The 23117-nt window shown below is 34.7% G+C and overlaps 1 pseudogene; it reads right to left on the reverse strand.

The window, feature by feature from the left end:
* LOC120160981 overlaps positions 1-23117 on the reverse strand; it is a 37441-nt pseudogene that overhangs the window by 3575 nt on the left and 10749 nt on the right.

Raw genomic sequence — 23117 nt, forward strand, 5'->3', positions numbered from 1 at the left:
GTATTTGTGAACATGCATCATTGTATGAATAAATCCATGCATATTAATTACTTATCTGTAAAGAGAAACAAAAAAGTTGAAGAATAGAAGATCACATGCAAAATTTTGAAGTTGACCAGCAATACCTGCTTTCTATAGCACAATATATAACCACCAGAAGGTTCATGTTGAACTTCTACTCCCTCAACTTGTCTTATTAGAGGAAAAAGCAATGCAGGCTGTGAAAGTATGCGAAAAAGTAAAGCTGCAGCAGTATCAGCAGCAATACCCGCTCTCATAGGCATTGCAGTCCCAATTGCACGCAAAAAATATAAATGCATCCAATTTCGAGGAAGCTACAGCAACATCCATAAAAGCAATTTGCTAAGACAAATGGAATGGTGATAATAGAAGGCGTTATTGCATCATTTTTGAAAAAATATAATTATATATTTTTTTCTGAATGAACATTTGGTACCAGATCAAAATGCTTCCTCATAAACAACTTTATATTACGGCATATGCTCCACACTTTACTGACATTCACACAAGATTGCACTCCACCTGCAACAACCCAGAAAATTTGAAAAAAAAATAAATTAATTGTGTAAATTGGTGAATTTTGGGGACTAAATTGAAAGTTTTCAAAACTTGTAGCTTGTTTTAGAGTTGAAGGAAATACAGGGACCAAGCCTTGAATTTACCCAAAAAGTGTCGACAGGCACTCTATTAAAAGCTTTGAATCAGAATTACGGGGGGATTCATAAGCATAATTTGCTAAAATTCCTCCCCACCAACCTCTCTTTCCAAACCGATTCAGAAGTCGTTCGATCTCCGATCGTCGTTTTGAAACCACCATCGTGTTCGTCATCAAGTGAGGAACAAACCCCTTAAATCAATTGAAGTGAAACGCTGCCAAACGTCGTGAATTTCAAGTCAAAATCTGGACGTTTTTTTAAGCACCACCACCGAGAAAATCCTAAATTCATCGTCGATCGTTGCTCCGTTTTCAACACCTCCCGCACCATCGTGTTCCTTGTGCTGTTTCGAGTCCGCCGGTGTTATCCTTGGTCTCTGTAGGCGGCGGCGCGTGTGGAGGTGAAGCGGTCAAAATTTTCAATTTGTTGAAATCGAGCTCTCCGCCGTTCAAAATTTTGGACCGAGCTTTGTAAGTGCCTCAAAATCGTTCAAAATAATTTTTAGAATTTTTTCTGTGAATTTTTCGAAGCCAGAAGAGGTCCTACGCGCCGCCAATGCGCGTGGCGGATGTTCGAAACTGGTTTAGAAGCATTAAAACCGGTTTGACCGGTCCGAAACAGTTTGACCGGTTCTAACCCGACAAGACCGTAGACCTGACCCGACCGTTGACCCGACCGTTGACCCGACCCGTAAACCTGACCCGTTGACCGTTGACTGGGTGTTAGTTTCGTAATTATTTTTAAAAGTGTGCTATTTTCGTAATTATTTTTAAAAGGGTACTAGTTTCGTAATTATTTTTAAAAAGGTGTTATTTTCTTAATGTTTTTTAAAAGGGTGTTATTTTCGTCAATATGTTTTTTGAAAGGGTGTTATTTTCGTAAATATTTTTAAAAAGGGTGATAATTGTGTAAAATGGTTGATCATCTGTTGACCTTCTTTGACCAGAACTTTGATCGGCATTGACCGGCCATTAAACGACCGTTGACCTTTTTCGAATATACATATCCTGACATTTTTCAATGTCTTGAATCCATTTTTGGGGTCCGTTTCACCAAATTCGAACCCGAAAGTCTCCAAATTGTCAGTCAAACCCTATGACTTTGACTTTAACCAAGAATTCAAATTTCCGGAATGTCATATTTTATATTTTTCAACGTCCTGAATCTGATTCCGAAGTCTGTTTTCCAAATTCTGATCCAAAATCCCCTAATCAAGCTTGTGAACCCAAAGGGCTTAGTATTTTAACATTTTTGATTATTTATTTGAGATATAGTTAAGGAATTGATTTAATAAAATATTATATGAATGTACTCTTGTTTCACCTGAGAGGGAATTAGTTAGGTCCGGTGTTGTCCGTTCGTCAGATCAGCCCGAACCGCGTAATACGAGAACTACCCTTAGGTTTCCGTAAATTATTTAAATAAAGATTAAGATTATTTATATTAGGATTCCAATATGGATTTTTCCAATTCGTAGGATCTAGCGCTACAGCAGAGCGTGATCGACAGACCCAGTAGTAGGCACCCTATCCGATTTCTCAGACTGTTATAGGTGTATTTCCTGACAGTGTTACATTAATGTTTTAAAATATATGTCTGAAAAATGTGTATCTGATATCTGATTTACCGCATATGTATGATATGATTTTCTGATTACGGTATTTTATACCAATTTCTGAATACTGATTACCCAACATCTGAATTACCATACATTACTGATTTGATTTTTTATTTCTATAATTCTGCTTATGGTTTTCAAGCTTGAAACATTCTTATGTTTTTAAGAATTATTCATTGTTTTACTCAAATACATTCATGTTCATTACTATCATTGGGGGGAAATATTGTTGGAGGAAGATTATCTGTGGCTCTTCGGCTGTGCTCAGGGCCTTACTGGTTGTATGGGGTGTATGGTTCTGGGGAACCTACACAAACAGATTGTGAAAGGATGGGGGTAGTGTTTATGTTTTAAATATAAAAAACATGTTGCATAAATCGATTTTATTGAAAGATTATATCTGTATGTTTTTATACACTGTTTGGAGCACATTGGGCTTTTTAGCTCATTATGTAAATTTTAACCTTTTTCAGATAACAGCATACCGTAAGCTAGCAGATTTGGCATTAGGGAAGATCAACTACTTTATTTTGTACGAACATATATCTCTATATGTTTCCAGTTGTGTTGGTGACATGTATTTTGCTATCGTTTTGGATATATCGGTATTATTGATATTTGTTCTGTATTATATCTAATGATTTATAACTTGTTTTAAATATAAAGGAATCTATGAATGGGACATGTGACTGCTTAGGTTTGGGTCTAACGTTTAGACCGGGTCTAGGGGGTTACATTTGGTGGTATCAGAGCATTCGGTTTTAAACACTCGGACTGTAGATGGGTCCTAAACTTTGGATTTTTAAGAATTTAAAAAAACGTGTCACCTTATTTTATGATTTAAAGTTTTCTCGAGATACCTGATGTTAATCTGATATATGTTTCAAATTCTTTCTGTAGAGCCTTATAGATCCAACGATGAGTGCTGCTAGAGGTCGTAGGACAGGACGTGGCCGTTGTCGAGGACGAGTCACTCGACCTTCTGTTACGATAGACGATCTGATTGTAACATCCCAAACTACGAGTTAGTGACTAAATGGTAAAGTTTCAGAATTTAGTGATTAAAGTAGAAGAATGGATTACTTCAATGATTTATCTGGAAATAAATCCTAAAAGTTGTTAGTAATTATCAAATGAAATAGATGGCAAAATGGTCATTTGACTAATAAATGAATTAAAAATATATATGATAAGGATATATATGTTAGAGGGGATAAGGATGAAGAGATATTCTCTTCATCTTCTTCTTCTTCTTCATGTACGAGAGAAAGAAAGAGCAAAGCTTGCAAATGTAAGATTCCTTGTTAGTTGATTATTTTTTAATTTTAAGAGTGGGTTTTGATCATTAGGTATTATTTAAGCTTATGGAAAGCTTATGTTGTCCTAAAATTAAAAGATAAAGAAGTTATGGAAGATTAAAGAAAATGAGTTTTTAAAGGAAATTATGGAAAAGAGTTAGTAAGTGAATTTTGAGAAGGAATTTGACTTGTCATCAATCTAATTAAGGAATATGGAGTGTTAGAATTAGATTTAAAACATGTTAAAAATCTGGTATAATTCTTGAAGTTAATAAAGAGTAGAGGATATTAAGGTTAAAGACGAGATAATTGATTATAAATGAGTTTAAGCATGTATTGAAGTTAGGAATATGAAAGGGGATGAAATATGAAGCATTTGAGTGAAGAGTTGATGATTTTCGGGTTCAAAAAGAGGATTCTGGGCAGAGTGCATCGATGCACATTCATAGTGCATCGATGCCAAGGTTAAAACCCAGAAATTGTTTGAAGGTGTATCGATGTATTGGTAGTGCTCGATGCAGTATAATTAAGGTTAAAGACGAGATAATTGATTATAAATGAGTTTAAGCATGTATATGAAAGTTAGGAATATGAAAGGGGATGAAATATGAAGCATTTGAGTGAAGAGTTGATGATTTCGGGTTCAAAAAGAGGATTCTGGGCAGAGTGCATCGATGCACATTCATAGTGCATCGATGCATCAAGGTTAAAACCCAGAAATTGTTTGAAGGTGTATCGATGTATTGGTAGTGCATCGATGCACTCTTTTAAAATAAAAATATCGAATGCAATTAGTGCATCTATGCATAAGGCATGCATCGATGCATCCCAGTAATAATACAACATCGAATGCATTTTATGCACCGATGCACCAGTAGTGCATCGATGCATACCTTCATTAAAAGATGAAATTGACTTTTCTCTTAGTCTAAGGAGTGAACCATTAGAGTATATTAGTTATAATACTAATATAGATCTATGTATGATTATGTTGTTATAGAACGTGATCCCGTTCCGAATCAATTGAAGGATTAGAATCGAATCAAAGCAAAGCTAAGGTGAGTGCAAATTTAATTTGTACTTATGTTATAGAACAAACATTGGCTTGCGATGAGCCAATGACGGAGTTACTATGGTAAGAAGTGACTCCTAAAATGTTATTTGATTTGTGTGCATTAGTACATAGAAATGGATGGATGATATGTTACATAAGTTACATGATTACGTGAAAATGCAACATATGATATATGTTACTTGACATGACATGCATGGTTATATGAACAAATGGGAACTGATATAAGTCATATGAAATGATCTACGTGAATACATGTATATGTAATACATGTGATATGATATGAGATATATGGTTACACATACATGTGGTATGTGACAGAAGAGAAAGAACAAGTGATATGAAATGTATAAATAAATGCCCATAGTATATGATACGAGAGCTATAGGTATAGTTAGCATGCCAAGAGTCGAGGGTTTACCTATGTTTAAAGGCACATATGGACAATTTACCTATGTTTAAAGGCACATATGGATAATTTACCTATGTTTAAAGGCACATATGGACAGTTTACCTAGGTTCTTCGGGACCTATGGATAGTTACCGAGGATCCTTGTGACCTCTGGATAGTGGTCCTTCGGGACGAATACTGAACTAAGGTTCGGTGCCCCATGAGGGAATTGATACGAGCTGTGGTGACAGCATTAGTGCACAACCTCAATGTACTCACATACCTCTAGTCTCAATAATATACATGGGCAATGCAATTGAAAGATAAATGAAAGTGAAAGTGATACAAGAAGGTAAATTGCATGTGTGTATGACATGATTATATATTGTTATCATGCAATAGATACATGCATATTGAAATGCCATGATTCAATGGTATGAATGTCCATTCATGAATTTATTGTTATATATTTATTTATTGCCTCACTAAGTCAACGACTTAGCGTGTGATTGTTTCACACGTAGGTTTCGAGAAGAGTAAAGAGTAATGCGAAGCAAAACAGGTCAGTTCTCCTTACCAAATGTCAGATCAGAAAATATATGTACTGTATATAGAGTGTAGTTGGCATGTAGTCTAAAGATCTAAATTATATGAACTCTGATATGTTTTGTAAACGTTTTGAATAAGTTAAATGTTATAAAAGTTTTAAATTTCCCTATTTTTCTTTAAGAGTCAAAGTTTGAAAAGTCAATGTGACACCTCGGACTCGTATCCGGGTCGGGTACGGGTTGGGGTGTTACATTTAATGGTATCAGAGCTACGGTTTAGCCGATTCTAGGCTAAAAACGAAATCAAAAGTGTTTTAAAAAGTGTACATGGCAACACAAAGTGAATAAATAAATAAATAAATAAATCTGATCTGATAGGGTAAGAAGTGTGCTGTCTTGTTAATAGAGTTAAATTGTTATGTTATATAAGATAAGTGAATACTGAGAATGATTTATGAGATTTATATATTTTTATATGATATGATAAATTATATGTGAACATATGCAAATGACATGTTATATGATATGAATTGGATGATTATATGCACACGTGATATGTGATAGAAGAAATGATATGAGCACATGAATATATGAGAGTTTCCAAAGTGAAACACAAGGTGATAGACCTGAAGGTAATAGCATTCACCTGTCCTGGCCAGGCAGGGAGAAGAGCGAAAACCTCAGGGAATGCCTGTATAAGATTAGAGAATGATTCATGATGTTGAATGATATTTCGATGTGTTTACAATGTTATATTTTGTTAACTCATAGAATTAATGTATTGAGATAGTTAAAAGATTTAAGAGCACCTAAGTTCAAAGGTGAATTTGAGGAATGTTGTGTTGTTACAGACATTTGGTTAAAGGATATGAAGAAAATGTTAAACGGTTTGCATTTCTCCAAAGTGAAGAAGTTAAATTGAGTAGTTTCGTTACTACGAGGGTAAACTAGAGTATGGTGCACAATGTCACCATAAGAACGTTAAAAGATCAAGTGGCGTGGTTATTGTTTGTAAAAGAGTTCAAGAATAAGTGCATCAGTGATACGTTTATAAGATGAATGAAATCAGAATTATGAATTTGAAACCAAGGAATAGTACTGTGTATAAGAGTGTGGATATGATAAGAGTTTGTATTCTAGATAGAAAGAGTTAGCGTTGGCTAACAAGAGTATGTGATGAAAAAGTAATGGAATTATAAGATATTGTCAGGTTATGATAACCAAATATGAAGAGAATTTGGATACATTTGTATAGTTTGATCATAGTAAGGTGATGTGGTGAAGAAGATAAAGATTTGTATGTTTGAAGGAAATACAAGTACAATGGATGGTAAGAATTGATGTTAATGTCTACAGGATGAGTAACATTATGTGGATTTTTGAAAGGTCAAAGGAAAAATGCATAATCGAATGAGAGAAAAGACAGAAATGGATTGATGTTACTGGTTATTGTTTATATGATAAGCAACAGAAGATGAATGTATAAACGAAAAAGATAGTTGGAAACTAAAGGATTGAAAGATAAGTTTCTGATGACGATAAGAAGGAATAAGTCAGGGAAGCAACATAAGAACATTAGAAGATATGTTCTTATCAAGAGGTACAGTGAAAATTCGAGGACGAATTTTCTTATAAAAAGGGGAGAGTTGTAACATCCCAAACTATGAGTTAGTGACTAAATGGTAAAGTTTCAAAATTTAGTGATTAAAGTAGAAGAATGGATTAGTTCAATGATTTATCTGGAAATAAATCCTAAAAGTTGTTAGTAATTATCAAATGAAGTAGAGGGAAAAATGGTCATTTGACTAATAAATGAATTAAAAATAGATATGATAAGGATATATATGTTGGAGGGGATAAGGATGAAGAGATATTCTCTTCATCTTCTTCTTCTTCATGTACGAGAGAAAGAAAGAGCCAAGCTTGCAAAGGTAAGATTCCTTGTTAGTTGATTATTTGTTAATTTTAAGAGTGAGTTTTGATCATTAGGTATTACTTAAGCTTATGGAAAGCTTAGGTTGTCCTAAAATTAAAAGATAAAGAAGTTATGAAAGATTAAAGAAAATGAGTTTTTAAATTAAATTCTAGAAAAGAGTTAGTAAGTGAATTTTGAGAAGGAATTTGACTTGTCATCAATCTAATTAAGGAATATGGAGTGTTAGAATTAGATTTAAAACATGTTAAAAATCTGGTATGATTCTTGAAGTTAATAAAGAGAAGAGGATATTAAGGTTAAAGACGAGATAATTGATTATAAATGAGTTTAAGCATGTATATGAAAGTTAGGAATATGAAAGGGGATGAAATATGAAGCATTTGAGTGAAGAGTTGATGATTTTCGAGTTCAAAAAGAGGATTCTGGGCAGAGTGCATCGATGCATATTCATAGTGCATCGATGCATCAAGGTTAAAACCCAGAAATTGTTTGAAGGTGTATCGATGCATTGGTAGTGCATCGATGCACTCTTTTAAAATAAAAATATCGAATGCAATTAGTGCATCGATGCATAAGGCATGCATCGATGCATCCCAGTAATAATACAACATCGAATGCATTTTATGCACCGATGCATCAGTAGTGCATCGATGCATACCTTCATTAAAAGATGAAATTGACTTTTCTCCTAGTCTAAGGAGTGAACCATTAGAGTATATTAGTTATAATACTAATATAGATCTATGTATGATTATGTAGATATAGAACGTGATCCCGTTCTGAATCAATTGAAGGATTAGAATCGAATCAAAGCAAAGCTAAGGTGAGTGCAAATTTAATTTGTACTTATGTTATAAAACAAACATTGGCTTGCGATGAGCCAGTGACGGAGTTACTATGGTAAGAAGTGACTCCTAAAATGTTATTTGATTTGTGTGCATTAGTACATAGAAATGGATGGATGATATGTTACATAAGTTACATGATTACGTGAAAATGCAACATATGATATATGTTACTTGACATGACATGCATGGTTATATGAACAAATGGGAACTGATTTAAGTCATATGAAATGATCTACGTGAATACATGTATATGTAATACATGTGATATGATATGAGATATATGGTTACACATACATGTGGTATGTGACAGAAGAGAAAGAACAAGTGATATGAAATGTATAAATAAATGCCCATAGTATATGATACGAGAGCTATAGGTATAGTTGGCATGCCAAGAGTCGAGGGTTTACCTATGTTTAAAGGCACATATGGACAATTTACCTATGTTTAAAGGAACATATGGACAGTTTACCTAGGTTCTTCGGGACCTATGGATAGTTACCGAGGATCCTTGTGACCTCTGGATAGTGGTCATTCGGGACGAATACTGAACTAAGGTTCGGTGCCCCATGAGGGAATTGATACGAGTTGTGGTGACAGCATTAGTGCACAACCTCAATGTACTCACATAGTTGTAGTCTCAATAATATACATGGGTAATGCAATTGAAAGATAAATGAAAGTGAAAGTGATACAAGAAGGTAAGTTGCATGTGTGTATGACATGATTATATATTGTTATCATGCAATAGATACATGCATATTGAAATGTCATGATTCAATGGTATGAATGTCCATTCATGAATTTATTGTTATATGTTTATTTATTGCCTCACTAAGTCAACGACTTAGCGTGTGATTGTTTCACACGTAGGTTTCGAGAAGAGTAAAGAGTAATGCGAAGCAAGACAGGTCAGTTTTCCTTACCAAATGTCAGATCAGAAAATATATGTAATGTATATAGAGTGTAGTTGGCATGTAGTCTAAAGATCTAAATTGTATGAACTCTGATGTGTTTTGTAAATGTTTTGAATAAGTTAAATGTTATAAAAGTTTTAAATTTCCCTATTTTTCTTTAAGAGTCAAAGTTTGAAAAGTCAATGTGACACCTCGGACTCGTATCCGGGTCGGGTACGGATTGGGGTGTTACACTGATGTTACCACGTGATCCTCATGTTCCGCAAGTAGATCCGACCCTTTCTTATGATGATCAGTTTACTCATGTGAGAGACCCTCCTGTTAATGAAGATGAAGATACTGACATGAACGAAGACGTCATTAATAGAACTATTGTTCGCATGTTTCAGAGAGCTGCTAGAGCCTCTAGTAATATGACTGCAGTGGAGATTTCGAATTCTTTGGTCACTGCTGATGTAGTTCCATTCGAGGGTATTACTGGTGGACCTCCGACAGACGTTGAGTATTAGCTGGAGGACACATAGAGGATTATGGATGAGATGGATCTGAGGCCTGAGCAGAAGTTAAATGGGGCCCTAACTATGTTGAAGAAAGAGAGTTTCAGATGGTGGCAATCAATTTCTGGTAGTATTCTGAGGAACCAGTTAACATGGGATCTTTTCAAGACACGTTTTCGGAGTCGCTATATTGGGGAAAGATATCTGCAGGAGCGACGCCAGGAGTTTCAGAATTTGGAGCAGGGTAATATGTCTGTTATGGAGTACGAGGTTGAGTTCATCCAATTGAGCCGCTATGCTCCTGGACTTGTTGACACTGAGACAGATCGATGCTTGAGGTTCGAGAATGGACTCAGGTATGAGATCAGGAGTCGAGTCGCTACCCACTAGGAGAGGAATTTTGACGCCTTGGTTGAGATAGCCAAGACTGCTGAGGAAATAGAGCGATTGGGCATGGAGCACAGGAGAGATAGAGATCGAGTTCCAGACCGATTCAGGAGGCCTTCGGGTTCTGTTGATTCTTTTGTACATCCCAGAATTGTAACAACCCAAAAAATTTGAAAAAAAAATTAAATTAATTGTGTAATGTTAAAAACATTTTGATGTTTCGATATAACAAATTAAGTATAAATGATTTTTAAGATTTTACAAATGATTTTCTAAAGGTATATTCGATTAATTACTCGAATATCAAATTATTACTCCAAGTCTTTCAAGATCAATTTTAATCCTTACTAAATGTGTAAAATTGTGTTTTATACTTAAACTATTTTTGAAACAATTTTCACAAAGTATTTTGAACAAAAAACAAGCCTAAAATCAATTTTTCAAAGGAGTGTACTGATGCACCAATCCATGCATCGATACACCATTGAATAAATTGAACATCGAATGCATTTTATGCATCGATGCACTCTCCATGCATTGATGCACTCTGGTTTTAATTAAAACATCAAATGCATTTTATGCATCGATGCACATACTATGCATCGATGCACATACCATGCATCGATGCACATAGGCTTATTCAAAACATGGATTGCATTAAATGCATCGATTCACACTTAGTGCACCTTTGTTTGGGGAAAATATTTGAATTTTACACTTGATGCACCGATGCACCTTGTGTATGCATCGATGCATCCCACGCTCCCAACCATTTTATTAATTGTTTTCACACAATAACGGCTCTAATGACTCAATTAATGATCCTAACGTTCAGAATCAATTGAAGGAGTATTTAAACAAGCTTAGAAGCCATTGATCAACATCAATTATCAAGAAAGAAGAGAGAATCAAAGAGAAAGCATCAAACCTCAAGTTTGAGCAATTTCAAGCCTATTTCATTCAATATTCATTTTTGCTTTCAAGAACACTTGTTGTGCTCAATTGTATTTATTATTGAGTGTTCTTTCTTTGTTCTAGAATTGTGCAAACACATTTTCCTTGTGAGGTTTTTCATTAAGTTTACGAATTTGTAATATTCTCTTTGAAAAAGAGTGTTCTCAAGAATTGGGGTATATTCTTGAGGGTGTTGTAAGGTTATCTCTTTGGCCTCAAAAGAAATAACAAATTAGTGAATTTGTTGGAAAATCCTTAGTGTGAATAACTAAGATAGTGGACGTAAACTTTGTTTGAGAAAGTCGAACCACTGTAAATCACTATGCAATTACTTTCAATTTTCTACAAAAGCTTCCACCAAAATTTTAATTGCCAATTCACCCCGCTCTTGGCTATATTCGTTGATCGATTAACTCAACAATTGATATCAGAGCCTCACTCATTTGAAGTTTTAATCGCCTCTTGAGTCGATTCGGGAAGAGTTACATCGATAATCAAGTCATCAATGACCTCCACTTCAAACTTCGACTCCGGTCTCTATTCGATGCCCGCCAACAAGCCTCCTTTCTTCAATGGAGCCAATTATGCCTATTGGAAGAATATGATGATGTATTTCATTCAAGCAAGTGACATGAGAGCGTGGAATGTCGTAGAAGACAGATATATCAAGCCTCTCACTCATCCAAGATTGTGGAGTGAAAGAGAGACAAGAATGTTCCAGCTCAATTTCAAAGCCATCCATATCATATTTTGTGCACTTGGACCGGATGAATACGGAAGAGTTTCATCATGTACAACCGCCAATGAGATATGGGATAAACTTCAAGTCACTCATGAAGGCACCGACGAGGTAAAATAATCTAAAATTAGTCTTCTAACACATAGCTATGAAAATTTCAAGATGAAACCAAATGAAGATATTAAAGCTATGACGGATATATTTTCAACGATTGTCAATGGTCTCAAATCATATGGAGAGATCATTCCAAATGAAAAGCTTGTGAGGAAGTTAGTTTACTCCCTTCCAAAATCATGGCAATCAAAGAAGACGTCAATCATCGAGGCTAAGAACCTAAAGTCCTTAACTCTTGAAGAGCTAATTGGTTCTCTCCTCACTCATGAAATGATGCTTGAAGATGAGGTGGACCTCGATAAGATTGACGAGACACCAAAGGAGAATGAGAAGAAGAAAAACATTTGAGTTGCTCTCAAATCCACAAAAGAATAGAGTGATTCTGATGAAGATGACGAGGAAATGGCATTATTTTCCAAACGATTCAGAAAATTGATGAGACCCAACCGAAGAAGAAAATTCAAACGCAATGAATGCTTCAAAACTGAATTGAAGGAAAAAGACCCAATCATTTGCTACGAATGCAAAAAGACATGGCATATCAAATATGATTACCCTCAATTGAAGAAAAAGGGTCAATCCAAAAAGAAACCCAAGGCTCATGTAGCTACATGAAGTGATGAAGAAGGTTCTGATGAAGAGGAACAAGGAGTAGCCAACTTGTGTTTGATGGCCATCAGGGAAAACTCTCAGGTAACCTCTAACTCATTTGATTCAGATGAATTATCTTATGATGAGTTGTTAGAGGATTATAATGGTTTGGCTTCGGATTATAAGACTCTATTTTCAAAATACAAAAATGATTTTTCAAAATTGAAAAATGAAAATAGTCTTATGTCCAAGACCAAAAATGAGCTTAAAGTAAAATTAATAAATTGCAAATCAAAATTGATGATTTTGAAAAGAAAAATATTGATTTGCATAACTTACTTTCAAAAGTTCAAGATGATCATAAAAAAAAATTGATGATCTTAAAACTTCTTTTGATAAAGTTGGAACAAAAAGATTTAAAAAATGTGAAAATTCAAAATCCAACTTTGTTAGGAAAAGTTTTAGAAACTACAATCATAGAGGTCCTCAAAGAACCTTAAATGGTAAAATCGTTAGAAGTATGTGGGTTCATAAAGAACTCATTACTACTAAAGATAAGATATTCTACATAAATGGATACCTAAGGGGACTAGAATTTTAGAAACTAATGAATATGGACCCAAAAGAATTTTGGTACCAAAAATTAGAAATTAATCTATGATTGTAGGAAAATGAGCATTGCTACAAGGCACAGGAAACAAATCCAAACTCATGGTACCTTGATAGTGGATGCTCGAGACACATGACCGGAGACAAAAGCCGGTTCATTGAGCTTAACGCCAAAAATAGAGGAGAAGTGACATTTGGTGATAATTCAAAAGGTCACATTGAAGGTATAGGTATTATAGGTAATATCTCTTCCATACAAATTAAAAATGTCTTATATGTGAATGGATTAAAGCATAATCTATTGAGTATTAGTCAATTATGCGATAAGAGATTCAATGTCATATTTGAAACTAATGGTTGTAAAGTTATTGACATTGCATCTAATCGGATTATGCTTATTGGTAATAGAATAGGAAACATATACATGGTGCATTTAGATTCTATTAACATGACTAATTTGTGCCTAGTTGCTAAAGATGAACATGATAGTTGGTTATGGCATAGGAGACTAGGACATGCTAGCATGAGTGTTTTGCAACGGTTAATTCAAGGAGACCTACTAAGAGGGTTGCCTAAACTAAAATTTGATAATGATAAAATCTGTGATGCTTGTGCTAAAGGAAAACAAAAACCAGTTTCTTTTAAATCCATTAATGATGTATCAACTAGTAGAGTTTTACAATTGATCCATTTAGATTTTTGGGCCAACTAGAACTACTAGCTTGGGTGGAAAACAATATGCATTTTTCTTGGTAGATGACTATTCTAGATATACTTAGGTTATATTCTTAAGTACTAAAGATGAAACATTAGAAAATTTCATCACATTTTCAAAAATAATCCAAAACGAAAAAGGTTACTCTATCACTAGTGTTAGAAGTAATCATGGCACTGAATTTGAAAATCTTGGATTTACTGAGTTTTGTAATTCTAATGGTATTAGTCATAATTTTTCAGCACCTATAACTCCTCAACAAAATGGAGTTGTCGAGAGGAAAAATTGAACTTTAGAAGAAATGGCTAGAACTATGCTTTGTGAAAATAATTTGCCAAAATACTTTTGGGCAGAAGCCACAAATACCGCTTATTATGTTGTAAATTGAGTAATGATTAGGACAATTTTAAAGAAAACTCCATATGAAATTTTCAAAAATAAAAAGCCTAACATTAGCTATTTTCATCCTTTTGGATGTAAATGTTTTGTTTTAAACAACGGTAAAGAAAACCTTGGCAAATTTAATGCTAAAAGTGATAAAGAAATTTTTCTGGGCTATTCCTTAAATTCTAAAGCTTATCGGGTATTTAATAAAAGAACTTTATTTGTAGAAGAGTCCATACATGTTTTCGATGATAATCCCCTTCCGAGGAATGATTCTTGTGTTAATGATGATGTAGGTATTGTACAAGCAAATGAAGTTAGACATGACGTTGGAGAATCATCATCAAAGGAAGAAACGAAAGATGAGGAAACTTATGATCCCCTCGAGAATCCAACTATTGAAGAAATGGAAGTATCTTACCCAAAAGAGTACAACTATGTCAAGGATGGTGAGATTATAGGTGATCCATCCAAAGGGGTAACAACTAGATCTTCTCTTAGAAATATTTGTAATTATGTTGCATTTATTTCATGCATAGAGCCTAAGAACATCAAAGAAGCATTAAAAGATGAACATTGGATTATGGCTATGCAAGAAGAATTAAATCAATTTGAGAGAAGTAAAGTATGGACATTAGTTGAAAGACCTAGTAATAAATCTACCGTAGGTACTAGATGGGTCTTTAGAAATAAGCTTGATGTAGGTGGTAATATTGTGAGGAACAAGGCTAGACTTGTTACTCAAGGCTATACTCAAGAAGAAGGATTAGATTATGATGAAACATATGCTCCTGTAGCTAGGATGGAAACAATTAGAATGTTGTTAGCATTTGCATGTTTCAATGAATTTAAATTATATCAAATGGATGTTAAAAGTGCATTTTTAAATGGTTTTATAAAAGAAGTGTATGTAGAACAACCTCTAGGTTTTGAAGATTCAAAATTTCCGGATCATGTTTTTAAATTGACAAAAGTATTTTATGGTTTAAAACAAACTCCTAGAGCTTGGTATAAAAGATTGTCAAATTTTTTAATAGAAAAAGGTTTTTCAAAAGGGAAGGTTGACACTACATTATTTTTAAAGAGGGAAGGGAAAGATTTATTAGTAGTACAAATTTATGTTGATGATATAATTTTTGATTCTACTAATGATGTTCTTTGCCAAGAATTTTCTAAGCTAATGCAAGGTGAGTTCGAGATGAGCATGATGGGAGAGCTCTCATATTTCTTGGGACTCCAAATCAAGCAAAGAAAAGATGGCATCTTCATCAATCAAGCAAAGAAAAGATGGCATCTTCATCAATCAAGCAAAATATGTCAAGCATATGCTAAAGAAATTTGGATTGGAAAATGGGAAACCTCATGCCACTCTAATGAGTTCTTCTACAAAGCTTGACATAGATGAAGGAGGTAAACGTGTGAATGTTAAAATATGTAGATCCATGATTGGCTCATTGCTTTATCTAACTGCAAGTAGACCCGACATTATGTTTCGTGTTTGCTTATGTGCTAGATTTCAATCAGGCCCTAAAGGATCACATTTACTAGCCGTTAAGAGGATCTTTAGATACCTTAAGGACACTCCTAGTTAAGGACTTTGGTATCCTAGAGACTCTAATTTCAGCTTGCATGCCTTCTCATATGCGGATTATGGAGGATACAAATTAGATAGGAAAAACACCTCCGGTACTTGCCAATTCCTTGGAAATATGCTGATTTCTTGGTTTTCAAAGAAACAAAATTGTGTTGCATTATCTACCACTGAAGCGGAATACATTTTAGCTGGTAGTTGTTGTGCACAAGTTTTATGGATGAAACAACTTTTTTATTATAGAATTGAAGTATGTACTATTCCTATCAAGTGTGACAATACTAGTGCTATTTGTCTCACTAAAAATCCCATCCAACACTCTAGAACTAAGCACATTGAAATTAGACATCACTTCATTAGAGACCATGTCGCTAAGGAAGATATAGTTCTAGAATTTGTTGATACTTTGCACCAATTAGCGGATATTTTTACAAAACCTTTAGACAAAGAAAGATTTTGGACACTTAGGAGAGAATTAGGTTTAACTGACATATCTTAACTTAGTGTTTAAAATATGTTTAGCACTTTTAATTAATATTGAAAATGCTTATAAAAATGACACTTTTGATTGCATTCTTGCTATTAGTTAGGGGAGTTTATGATTCTTAGTGAAAATTAATTATTTATTCAAAAAATGTTTAAAGATAAAATTGATTGATTGAACATGATTAATTTTCAATATATGAGTTGTCAATACCACTAGAGCTAATTAATTTAGCATTTTGAGTGTTTTAAAACGGATTTTTGACATTTTTGTGCTTAATGCATCGATACACTTAACAGTGCATCGATGCATCCCTTTGAATGTGCATCGATACATCATGAAGATGCACCGATGCACGCCTTGAATGTGCATCGATGCACAAGACCATGCATCGATGCATCCGTCGGGTTTTGGGTTTAAAACCTGATTTCTTTCATTTTTTTCAAACCCTTAACCCCTCTCTCTCTCTACCGCCACTCTTTCCCTCTCCTCTCTCTCAAAAATTGCTCCAAAACCTTCGTTTTTGATCGGAAATCATTCATACTTCAACTCCTAATCATGCTTTTATCATCAAATCGTGCTACACACCACTACATTCCTCTCAATCCGAATTTTACAGGTTATATTCCTAATTCCAAATCCTTAAACCAGTCAAACCCCAAACATCCTAGGTCCTCTTCGAGTCGTTCAAACCGTCCTCCCGTTCCTCAACTTCAAAATCTAAACAATCCCCCTTCGACCATTATTAGTACATGTTTTAATATGCCTGAACGTCGTAGAGAAGAATTGTACCATAGGTACATGAATTCTTTCCAATCTTATAGATCCGGGAAGAATGTATTCCCTCTGTTCAAGCCATGATAGATATTAAATTCGCATACCTTCCGATTCTCAAAACATGGAAGTTTGATAAATTGTTTCTCCTTAAACCTATCGTCTTTCATCAGTTAGTCCGCATTTTCTACTCTAATGTGATATGTATCCAAAACGAAACTCAATGTGGAACTATAGCGATCAGATCTTACCTTTTAGGACGATATGTTAATATTGAATCCACGACTATAGCTTCATAATTTCGGTTAGATGATGATGGTTTATATAATGAAAAAGAAACTGTGGAATATCCCTATATTCCTAATGCTAGTGTTAGTACTCTACGATCTCATCACGATCGATTTCTTCATTTGATGATCTCTTGGTGGTTTAGACCATCCGGAGGTAGGTACTCCACTCTTCGTATTAGGGATTTATGGTGGATGCACTGTATCAAGAATAAGAACAATATAAATCTTCCACATATTATATTTAGTGAGCTAGTAGATACCATAAACATTATTCCTTCCAAACATGTCGAAACTTTAGTTTACGAGTGTCTTCTTAGCAATCTTTTTATCAAACTCGGTCTTGATGTCTCTCTTGACAATCCCATCCCTCTTCAAAACCCAATCAATCTCACCTCCTTGAAGAGAGCGGATTGGAAACATGATGAGGTAACTGGCAAATGGGTTTATCGAACCGGTAAGCAAACTCCAGGAGTCGGTTCTTCACGTGCTCCTCCTACTCCTAGCTCTTCTCATGCACCTCCTCCGGCACCAGCAGCTGACGACGATCCAGAGCTTCAACAGCTCATGCGAGCTATTGATGAGGAAGTACCTGATGAGGCTCCGCCGGCACCGGAACAGGCACAGCAAGAAGAACAAATGCCTTCATAATTTCGAACGTTTTTGGAGACATTTGATTTACAATATGCATCCATGGACTCACGCTTTACTTTCATGGAGTCCCAGCTCAATGCTTTGGGGGCTCAACAACGGGAGATGAACGATCGTTTGGATGCACTCACTCTTGAAATGAGAGCACGTTATCCTCCTCCTCCTCTCGATCCTTCTATGGATGATTAGACCTATCTTGCTTTGATTGAGTTTGGGTTATCTTAAAACTTGGATTGTTAAAACATTTTGAATATTTTTGGATTGTTAATACTTTGGTTGTTGAATGTTTAAATTTGTTTGATGGATATTTTAGAACTTATAAACTATGGTTTGTTTAAATTTCTTTTTGCATCATTTACATATTAGTCGCAATATGACCTATTTACCATTTCACATTTGTTATGAATATTATGAAACTAATGGCTAATATCTCTTTTGCTTGTGATCTTAGCAACTTAAATGTTAAAATAATAATTCAATTGGCTTATGTTTTTCAAAAACTTGTTTAAAAAACCGTTTTAGAGTCTTTTTGATTTAACAAAAAGGGGGAGAAAATGTATCATAGTAAAGGGGAGTAATTTCAAAATTGATTTCAAAAATAATTTTCTTAAACAAATCTTAAAATTACACAAATGTTTTGCTATATCAAAAAGGGGGAGATTGTTGAAAACATTTTGATGTTTCGATATAACAAATTAAGTATAAATGATTTTTAAGATTTTACAAATGATTTTCTAAAGGTATATTCGATTAATTACTCGAATATCAAATTATTACTCCAAGTCTTTCAAGATCAATTTTAATCCTTACTAAATGTGTAAAATTGTGTTTTATACTTAAACTATTTTTGAAATAATTTTCACAGTATTTTGAACAAAAAACAAGCCCAAAATCAATTTTTAAAGGAGTGTACCGATGCACCAATCCATGCATCGATGCACCATTGAATAAGTTAAACATCGAATGCATTTTATGCATCGATGCACTCTCCATGCATCGATGCACTCTGGTTTTAATTAAAACATCGAATGTATTTTATGCATCGATGCACTCTGGTTTTAATTAAAACATCGAATACACTTTATGCATCGATGCACATACCATGCATCGATGCACTTAGGCTTATTCAAAACATCGATTGCATTAAATGCATCGATTCACACTTAGTGCACCTTTGTTTGGGGAAAATATTTGAATTTTACACTTGATGCACCGATGCACCTTGTGTATGCATCGATGCATCCCACGCTCCCAACCATTTTATTAATTGTTTTCACACAATAACGGCTCTAATGACTCCATTAATGATCCCCAACGTTCAGAATCAATTGAAGGAGTATTTAAACAAGCTTAGAAGCCATTGATCAACATCAATTATCAAGAAAGAAGAGAGAATCAAAGAGAAAGCATCAAACCTCAAGTTTGAGCAATTTCAAGCCTATTTCATTCAATATTCATTTTTGCTTTCAAGAACACTTGTTGTGCTCAATTGTATTTATTATTGAGTGTTCTTTCTTTGTTCTAGAATTGTGCAAACACATTTTTCTTGTGAGGTTTTTCATTAAGTTTGCGAATTTGTTATCTTCTCTTCGAAAAAGAGTGTTTTCAAGAATTGGGGTATATTCTTGAGGGTGTTGTAAGGTTATTTCTTTGGCCTCAAAATAAAGAACAAATTAGTGAATTTGTTGGAAAATCCTTAGTGTGGATAGCTAAGGTAGTTGACGTAGACTTTGTTTGAGAAAGTCGAACCACTGTAAATCACTGTGCAATTACTTTCAATTTTCTGCAAAAGCTTCCACCAAAATTTTAATTACCAATTCACCCCCCTCTTGGCTATATTCGTCGATCGATTAACTCAACATGTAAATTGGTGAATTTTGGGACTAAATTGAAAGTTTTTAAAACTTGTAGCCTGTTTTAGAGTTGAAGGAAATTTAGGAACCAAACCTTGAATTTACCCAAAAAGTGTCGGCATGCACTCTATTAAAAGCTTTGAATCAGAATTACGGGGGGATTCATAAGCATAATTTGCTAAAATTCCTCCCCACCAACCTCTCCTTCCAAACCCGATTCCGAGTCGTTCGACCTTCGATCGTCGTTTTGAAACTACCATCGTGTTCGTCGTCAAGCGAGAAACAAACCCCTTAAATCAATTGAAGTGAAACGCTGTCAAACGTCGTGAATTTCAAGTCAGAGTCTCGACGTTTTTTTAAGCACCACCGCCGAGAAAATATTAAATTCATCGTCGATCGTTGCTCCGTTTTCGACACCTCCCACATCATCGTGTTCCTTGTGACGTTTCAAGTTCGTCGGTGTCATCCTTGGTCTCCGTAGGCAACGACACGTGTGGAGGTGAAGCGGGCAAAGTTTCCTATTTGTTAAAATTGAGCTCTCCTCCGTTCAAAGTTTTGAACCGAGCTTTGTAAGTGCCTCAAAATCGCTCAAAATAATTTTGAGAAATTTTTCTATGAATTTTCTGAAGCCAGAAGAGGTCCCACGCGCCCACACGCGCCGCCACTGCGCGTGAGGGATGTTCGAAACTGGTTTAGAAGCATTAAAACTGGTTTGACCGGTCTGAACCGGTTTGACCGGTTCTGACCCGACCCGACCGTTGACCCGACCCGTTGATCGTTGACTGTTGACCGTTGACCGGGTGTTAGTTTTGTAGTTATTTTTAAAAGGGTGCTATTTTCGTATTTAGTTTTAAAAGGGTGTTATTTTCGTAATTATTTTTAAAAAGGTGTTGTGTTTGTAATTGTTTTTAAAAGGTGTTATTTTCGTAATTATTTTTAAAATGGTGCTATTTTCGAAAATATTTTTTGAAAGGGTGTTATTTTCATAAATTCTTTTAAAAATGGTTGATCATTTGTTGACCTCCTTTGACCAGCATTGACCGGCCATTAAACGGCCGTTGACCTTTTTCGAATATACTTATCCTGACATTTTTCTACGTCTCGAATCCGTTTTTGGGGTTAGTTTCATCAAATTCAAACCCGAAAGTCTCTAAATTGTCAGTCAACCCCTTTGACTTTGACCAAGAATTCAAATTTTCGAAAGGTTATATTTTATGTTTTTCGACGTCCTGAATCTGATTCCGAAGTCCGTTTTTCCAAATTCTGATCTGAAATCCCATAATCGAGCTTGTGAACCCAAAGGGCTTAGTATTTTAGCATTTTTGATTATTTATTTGAGATATGGTTAAGGAATTGATTCAATAAAATATTTTATGAAGGTACTCGTGTTTCACCTGAGAGGGGATCAATTAGGTCCGGTGTTGTCCGTTCGTCAGATCAGCCCGAACCGCGTACTACGAGAACTACCCGTAAGTTTCCGTAAATTATTTAAATAAAGATTAAGATTATTTATATTAGGATTTCAATATGGATTTTTCCAATTCGTAGGATCTAGCGCTGCAGCAAAACGTGATCGACAGACCCAGTAGTAGGCTCCCTATCCGATTTCTCAGACTGTTACAGGTGTATTTCCTGACAGTGTTACATTACTGTTTTAAAATATATGTCTGAAAAATGTGTATCTGATATCTGATTTACCGCATGTGTATGATATGATTTTCTGATTACGGTATTTTATACCAATTTCTGAATACTGATTACCCAACATCTGAATTACCATACATTACTGATTTGATTTTTTATTTCTATAATTATGCTTATGGTTTTCAAGCTTGAAACATTCTTATGTTTTTAAGGATTATTCATTGTTTTACTCAAATACATTCATGTTCATTACTATCATTGGGGGGAAATATTGTTGGAGGAAGATTATTTACGGCTCCTCGACTGTGTGCTCATGGTCTTACTGGTTGTGCGGGGTGTATGGTTCTGGGGAACCTACACAAACATATTGTGAAAGGATGGGGGTAGTGTTTATGTTTTTAATATAAAAAAAACATGTTGCAAAACCGATTTTATTGAAAGATTATATCCATATGTTTTTATACACTGTTTGGAGCACACTGGGCTTTTTAGCCCATTCTGTAAATTTTAACCTTTTTAAGATAACAACAGACCGTAAGCTAGCAGATTTGGAATCAGGGAAGATCAACTACTTTATTTTGTACGAACATATATCTCTATATGTTTTCCAGTTGTGTTTGATGACATGTATTTTGCTATCGTTTTGGATATATTTGTATTATTGATATTTGTTTTGTATTATATCTAATGATTTATAAGTTGTTTTAAATGTAAATGAATCTCTGAATGGGACATGTGACTGCTTAGCTTTGGGTCTAACGTTTAGACCGGGTCTAAGGGTTACACCACCACATTGACCGATAGCACACCAAAAATACCATCAGATTAAAGTGTCTATGCCATAGGTGTTTAAGACCAATGGGCTTCAAAACTGTAAACAGGAGCTAACACGTATTGGGTACGTTAAGAGTTTCTTGTAAGACATACTCATGGTAGTGTCTAAATCCACATCAAACAGCTTTTAAGTTGGATCCAAGCAACAGCCATATTTGACATCTTAAATTTAACTTCAACATATAATTATATGAATGAAGCCACCTCTAATGAAAACACTTTCATGAATAATTGATGCACACAACGTAGCTCACATGCATCTAGAAATACCTATTCAACCCATTTTCACAAGTATTTTCATTAGAGACGAAAACCCATTTTCAAGACTGAAATGCCAAGAATAAATATGGAGAAACTCTGATCTGCTAATATAAATTTTCCTTTCAATTTCTAATGACTGGGCTAACAACGGGGTTTCAATGGAAACTCCCAAAAACATTTAGAAAGACGAGATTTAATTCCAAGTCCTTGATACAACCACCAATTTTTGTTATTAAGGACCATATCCTTCTTATTCATATTAATCTCATAAGGATTAGCCAGCACCTTCACGTAATTCTGTTTAGCATGTAGTTGAACAATCTATGTTGACAAATTTTGCACGTTCACTAAGCTAAATTCAGAACTTCCTTTAGTATCTCACAATTACGGATTGAAAAAATTCAAGATAATAAAGGTGAGGTCCACATGAATTTCAAGTTTGA

This window comes from Hibiscus syriacus, unplaced genomic scaffold, assembly GCF_006381635.1.
Source record: "Hibiscus syriacus cultivar Baekdansim isolate YM2019G1 unplaced genomic scaffold, ASM638163v2 tig00002878_pilon, whole genome shotgun sequence".
In the NCBI taxonomy this organism is placed as follows: domain Eukaryota; kingdom Viridiplantae; phylum Streptophyta; class Magnoliopsida; order Malvales; family Malvaceae; genus Hibiscus; species Hibiscus syriacus.